We start from the raw sequence: 7,118 nt of genomic DNA, 5'->3' as shown, positions 1-7,118 counted from the left end.
CCCTTTGACCATGGTATCACAGACTCCAGCTTGGGAAAGCACCATATTCATCACTTTTTCTTCTAACTGAAGCAGGTCAGCATGCCAGAACCAGTTTGATCAATTATAAATTGAGAAACTGCACAAATTCAAGTGACCTATATTGCATTGTTCTGTGCAATTTTAAAAAAATCAATGTAGAGCAACCTGCAGCCGGTAAGATCTACCATAGTGTGCTGCCTTTAACATAGAAGTAAAAGCTTCTTATAGCAAATGCTTGCTTGCTTTATTTATTTATTTATTTGTTTATTTATTTATTTATTTAGGGCTTTTTCAGACTAACATTCGTTGGGAACATCATATCGGTTTACAAGGAACCGGAAAAGCAGCGTAAAATCTTTACAAGGAACATTTAAACTTCAAAACATAAAATAAGGAACAGGAAAAGCAGCGTAAAAGCTTTACAAGGAACGTTTAAACTTCAAAACATAAAATAGGGTGGGATGCTTAGGGTTTTTGTGTGTGGGGGGGAATAGATGTTTTAAAATACAGTTTATCTTCAATATATAACAATATAATTTAACGTCAATATATAAGATGTTAACTTTAATAAATGACATTTTAACTTCGCTATATAATGTAGAGCGGGATGCTTTGATTAAGGGGGAGGAAAAGATAGATAAGATGCTAAAGCAGAGGGGGTACAGGGGAAGAAGAGCAAATAGAGCAGGTATCGAGGGAATGTTTAGATGGCAATCCAAGAATTTACCAACGTTGTAATTGTAGAGCGGGTCTAAGGGTTATGTATTATAAGGGGGGGGGGAGGTCTAAAAGGGATACAGGGGCAGGTGGATGTGGCATGGTGCCAAGGAAGGCAGGAAGAGGGAGAGTCGAGGAAGAAACCGAGAGGAGGAGGTGCGGGGAGATCAAATGAAAGCCTGTTTAAATAGCCACGTTTTGAGTTTTTGTTTGAATTCTTTTGGGCTGAGTTCTTGCCGTAGATCGGTGGGCATAGAGTTCCAGATTGTGGGCCCTGCGATGGATAGGGCACGCTCTTTTGTAGCTGTGAAATGTGTAAGCTTAGTGGGGGGGGGGGTGTGTAAGGTGGCCTTATAGTGTGTTCTGGTAGGTTTGTTGGAGGTGTGGCAGTGTAGCGAGACATTGAGGAAATGCATATTAATGGGGGTGTAATGTTTTGTGCAGGATGGATAGGGTCTTGCAGCGGATGCGAGATGCAATAGGGAGCCAGTGTAAATCTTTGAGGATGGGGGAGATATGCTCAGTCTTACGAGTGTTTGTAAGAATGCGGGCAGCGGCGTTTTGCAACATTTGGCGAGGGGAGATTGTGTTTTTGGGAAGGCCTAGGAGTAGGGCGTTTTATCATTAAAAGCTGTTGATTTGCTACTTTTAAGAAGTGGAATTCTAGTAGTCATATCAGTCCTGGAAAGAACTGGAGTTTTACTGGATTTTGAGTCATTTGAAAGGCCCAGCAAGAATGATGTAGACCGCACAAGGTGTATGGGACCTGTATAGTCTCGAAAGTTCAGGCACTAACTACAGAATTTCTTTTGTTGGTCCTTCAAAAGGTATCACAGTGAACTAAGAAATTATACTGCCATGCTTAATAAGCATATTTAGCATATTCAGTTCATAAGTATATAATAGACCCTGAGATCATTTTACCTAAACTATGTTGTTAGAGCTCACCATGTAAGTACTTGGGTAATCTAAAAATGTGCTTTGGAAAATAAGACAACGGGAAAGTTTTAAAGCGAATGCAGATAAAAATAGTTCCATCTGAGCTACTGTTGCATAATTATCACTGTGTAATCAGTGCTTAATTCTGGGCAGGAGAACGATAGCACAAGCGCGCTGTCTCAGATCTCCGTGTGCCGGCTGAGGGCCAATAGCAGCAATTACGCGGATTTATGGAAAAACACGTTTCACTCAACACCCTTTGCAGAAGCATGCGGTCTCAGTCAGCAGTACATTTCTGGGATCTGGAGGGCAGGAAAGCTGGGAAAAAGTTGAAGAGGAAAGAAGCAGTGGCGTCACTTCTACAAAAAATTCCTGAACTGCGCAAATGGCAGAATATATGATTAGCATTGCTACTCATATTATAATAAGGATATGCAGGCAAGTTTGGGGGGTTGGGAGGGGGAGGGGGGAGTACAGTTGTCTTTGTCCTGTGGGGATTTATTATTTGGGCGTATATTTTTGCACAGAATGGAGTCTGATTTTATGGTCATTAGTACAGGAAGCTGCAGGGAGACGGTGAATGAGTGCGTGCTGGTCATGGTGGTTTCCCAATTAATGTTTGTCACTATTTACTGGACCTAAGGACCTGTGTGTGTGAGTTACTGCTGCAGTTGCTGCAGTGATTAGAAATGGAAAATGTCTGTCCCACAAGGTGGCGATTTTCAGGTGCAAAGTTCATGGGAACTCTGACCACCCGTTCTTTGCTTCCCATTTTCAATGATTTCCAGAAAGCATTTGACAAAGTCCCTCACGAGAGACTTAGGAAATTAGAAAGTCAAGGGATAAGGGGCGGTGTCCTAGGGTGGATTGCCAACTGGTTTAATGATAGAAAACAGAGAGTAGGGTTAAATGGTAAATTTCCCAGTGGAGAAGAGTGAATATAGTGGGGTGCCCCAGGGATCTGTTCTGGGACCGATGCTTTTTAATATATTTATAAATGACCTGGAAAAGGGGACAACAAGTGAGGTGATCAAATTTGCTAATAACACAAAAATATTCAGAGTTGTTAAATCACAAGAAGATTGTGAGAAATTGCAGGAGGACCTTGCAAAACTTGGAGGCCTGGCATGCAAATGGCAACTGAAATTTTCTAAAAGCAGCCGCGCGCTTTGCACCTGATGTTTGTGTGAGCGGCCGAGGGGGCAGTACGTAGCACGCCTGCTTCTGAAAATCCTGCGCATTGCTTTATATCTCCGGCCTAAGTGCATACCTGGGAATGCCTCTTTTTAATCCAGCAAAAAGTCTGGGTGCTGTGGAAGCCTGAGCTGGACAGAGGAGGGCATTTTTCAGACAGATTAATTTACCCAGATTAATACCTAAGTATTTATCCATGTAAAGGGCTTTAAAAACGGAACTCTTAAAGTGCTCTCTGTTTTACTACAGATAAGTGCTCTTTTGAGGTACAGACCTAGCAGAAAATGTACACATTGTGGAGTTGTGCTGTGTATTGACCCTCCAAATTGTGTTTTTTTTTCCATTATTATATTATTATTATATGCAGCAAGTGAAAGGGTGGTGGGATGCAAGGAACAGTCTCTTGAATGTGAATAGTGAAAGCTAAAATGTTCCTCTGATTCAAGAAAGCCTGGGGATAAGCACAGAAGATGTTTGCCAGTGAGAGGAAGCCAGGACAGTGTCCAGGACCAAGCAGGGTTTACAGTGTGCAGAAGGAAGGGAACATGGGCAGCCTGGATGGGCTTTGTGTCTTCATCTGTCATCATGGTTTATTTTTCTGTGTTTTTATGTGGTCGATTTTCTGACTGCGACTGAATGGGCTACACGACTGAAGTATGGATGCAGCTTTTACATTTGCTATTATTAGTATTTTATTTAAGCGACCTCCTGATTGTTATTTGTGATTTATTATTTATTCTTTAAATTCTTTTAATATACCGATGCTCAAGACCAAGTCTTATCGTACCGGTTTACAATACAACTAGGGGAACACCAATTAACACCGATATAGAAGGCAAAGTTACAAAAAACAGGGAGCATAAACATGGGCGTTAGAAGAGAAGAAGTTCAAACGAGTACAATTGGAGAGTAATGTAACAAAAATAGGCAGCGAACAATTGATTAACATAGAGTATCTGAATTTCGACGGGTAAATTTGTCAAAAGCAGTTTCTAGCATAAAATTCTTGTGGGTGAAGGAGCAGAGGGGGTAATCGGGGGTGATAAAACTGTGTGGCTCTCTTACCTTCTGACAGACACAGAGGAGAGCTTTTGATAGCTCACACATGTTACATGCACAGCAGAAAAAAAACCACTCTGGGAGAAGTCTCAACAAAGTCTTTCCATACAAGCACTAAGGGGGAAATTGTTTTAATATTGGGCCTGCTTACTCCGTCACCAGGGGTTATTTTGCTTGTTCGTCTTCTTCTATGTTGTTGAAAATGGTAATCATAACTATTACTCTTGGGGTTTCAACTGACTACCATTTGGAAGCATTTTACTTCCCTAAAACAGTACAAAAAAAAAACACACAAGGGCATGGAAGTAAGGGACATTTTACTTATAAACTTGACTTTGTTCTTTAAAATTTGACTTTCAAATCAGGAAAAGTAACTTGCTTGCTGACTGCAAAGTCCATAAGAAGGATGCAAGAGATGGAAAGAATCTGAACTGGTGAAAGAATGAGGTACCAAGTTAGCATGCTGACAACACAATGAGCTTAAAGAAAAGCCAACAGAGTGGTTGGGGAATAGAGATGTGCATTTGTTTAGATCCAATTATTCTATCCAAATAGAAAAATGCGATGAAAGATTGATTTTTGGTTTGGTTTGGATCAACCAAACTGAAGGGCCACAATACCAGAAATATGAGAATCCTTTTCGGCTCATTCAATTTGATCCCATTAAAGTTTATGGGGGGAAACAAATCATGCATTGTTTGAACTCCAGTCCAGACAGAGTGAAGCCGGTTGGAAATGAAACAGGGAAAGAATAAGACCAATCATGTTTCAGCACTTTTACAACCAGCCTATCCCAGCTGTCAGCTGAATGTCATAACTTCAACATTTTTTTAGGTGAAACTAAGAATACTTTGAACAGTGACCATTCGCTTCTGGTCATTCCTCTATTAGATCTGAAAGAGAAAAGGAAGAGATTCTGAAGCTCCTTGCTTCAAAACCTAGAGTGAAGGAAAAGATTAGAAAAAAAGCTAATTTACAGGAGAAAGCAAAGTGTGCTGCTAGAGTCACTCACTGACACTATGCTTAGCTATGGTTTGGGGCTCAGATGAAAGTCTGTAATCTCTGTGAGATGGTTATAGTGTCTCATCAGGGTAAGACTACCACTATAGCTGATATTGTGCCACTGGCTGCAGGAAGGTTACAGAAAGAGATTATCTGTTTGTTGCAGCATGTGGAGTATTTCTACACTGCAGTGACTTAGAGGCAGCCTCCTACTTTCTCAGTGTAAAATAATTGAAGTGATAGTGTACTGAATCTTGTGCATATCATTCTTGCGCTACTTTTGACTTATTTTCTTAGGAGTGAATTTTAAAAGAGTTGCTCATATCAAAAGGCCCTTATATGCGAGTGTCTGGGCCGAGCACGAACAACTCGTATTTTAAAACAGCCCAATTATACACTTCTATGTAAATGTGTGAGCAACCAAATACGTGGAAAACGTGGTGGAGTCAGGGTGTGTCAGAAGTGTTCTGGGGCAAGGCCAAAGGTTACGTACATAAATCCGTATTTTAAATCCGGTGGCCATAGCGTGTGGCGGGTTGTCAGCCGCATATATTTACTTCTACTCTTGATGAGGTATAAGTTTGCAGAAATATCTTTTTAGGCCTATAATGACTGGGTGAGAGGTCTGGGCAAACTGGGGGGAATGCAGGCTGAAGAACCAGATGGGTCTGGATGACCTTGCAAACTGCTGGACTAATTGGTAAAACCGGGAATGTTTTTCAATCCGTTTACCTGCATGAGCTGAAACCAAAAAATTCCCAAGGAAGATATACAAACTACGTTTGCTCATGTAACTGCTTAAAAATTAGAAGCAGGCACACGTACGATGGGTGTATTTTAAATCGTACGATTTAAAATTCCTGAGTATATGTGCTTGCCCATGCATATCCACGTATATGGTGGCTTGGTCACTCGTTTTAAAGTGACTGTCTCTGACTGAATTTTAAAAGCCACTCAGTTGTGTGCGTATCTCCCGCTGTGTGCACATCTCACTCAATTTCAAAAAAGGGGCGTGGTCTGAGCAGGGCATGGGTGTTTGGGGGCGTGGCCAAGAGACGTGTGAGTAAATACTTACGTGCTCTGGTGCGTGTCCAAGTCCTCTGCCGCGTATCTTTGCTTCTATAAAGGAGGCAAAAATGAAAAAACAAAGAGACCTCCATTTCTGAGGGGGTTAACTGGGGGGGGGGGGGTGGTGCAGGCTATTAAATGGGGGGGGGGGGGTTGGAGAAATTAGCTCAGTACTGGGTGAACTGGTGAAACTGGTCATGGCGTGGACGTGCGCTGGTTTTAAAATACCCTGACTTACGCAGTAGAAACCTGAATTAGGCGCCTGGACGTGTATACACTTAGAATTGTGTGCACATATGCGTGCGCCCAGGCTATTTTATAACGTGTATACAAGTTATAAAATGGCCGCATATCTGGGCACACGCCGGCACACATGTGCTAAGGTCCGCCTGCGTGCTGGTTTGAAAGATACCGTCCCTGTGTACATAGTCACTCAGCAGACATCAGTTCATTCATTGTGCTCTGTTGTGACAAACATGACTGCTTGCACACCCTGGTGTGGACATACACAAGGGCAGACCAAATATTGCAGCGCCATTTGTGATACTCTGCCCCTCTCATGCTGCCTTGGGCTGTTCATTAATGCCACTTTTCCCCACTCTTGCTGTCTTGGAGTGCTGCTCCCTGTTATGGTCTTGAGGTGTTGGAGTGGATTCTTGGGTACTGCGGTGATGGTCACGCCCACGGGGAGAAGCCCCGTGAGGAACCGCAGTACTAGGCTAGACTCTATACACGCAAACACAGAGAATTTGTATTTATTATACAGCTCGGTGGTACTGCCCAGGAGGGGCAGCAGTGAGGTAACTTAGTAGAAGCAGTCCAGGGGTCCTCAGCAGAGGAGACGAGTAGATGGTAGGCAGCGCAGGGTAGTAGAGGAAAGTCCCGGAAGCAGACTCTGAGTGCTGAAGCAGAAGGTGAGACAGACTGAGAAGGTTAGTTACTCACTGAAGTAGATAGCTGTATTGATGAAGATCCTGCCAGGCAGAAGTAGATCAGTAAGGCACCAGAGTAGGAAGAGCAGGCCCTCGAGTGAGTACCCGATATCCCAGATAGTACTTGTAAGAGAGCATAAGGGCCCCTGAGGAGCGGGTACTCAGGTTAAAGATGAATTACCCCGA

This window comes from Rhinatrema bivittatum, chromosome 10 (assembly GCF_901001135.1).
Source record: "Rhinatrema bivittatum chromosome 10, aRhiBiv1.1, whole genome shotgun sequence".
Taxonomy (NCBI): Eukaryota; Metazoa; Chordata; class Amphibia; order Gymnophiona; family Rhinatrematidae; genus Rhinatrema; species Rhinatrema bivittatum.
This window is presented reverse-complemented; position numbering follows the sequence as displayed.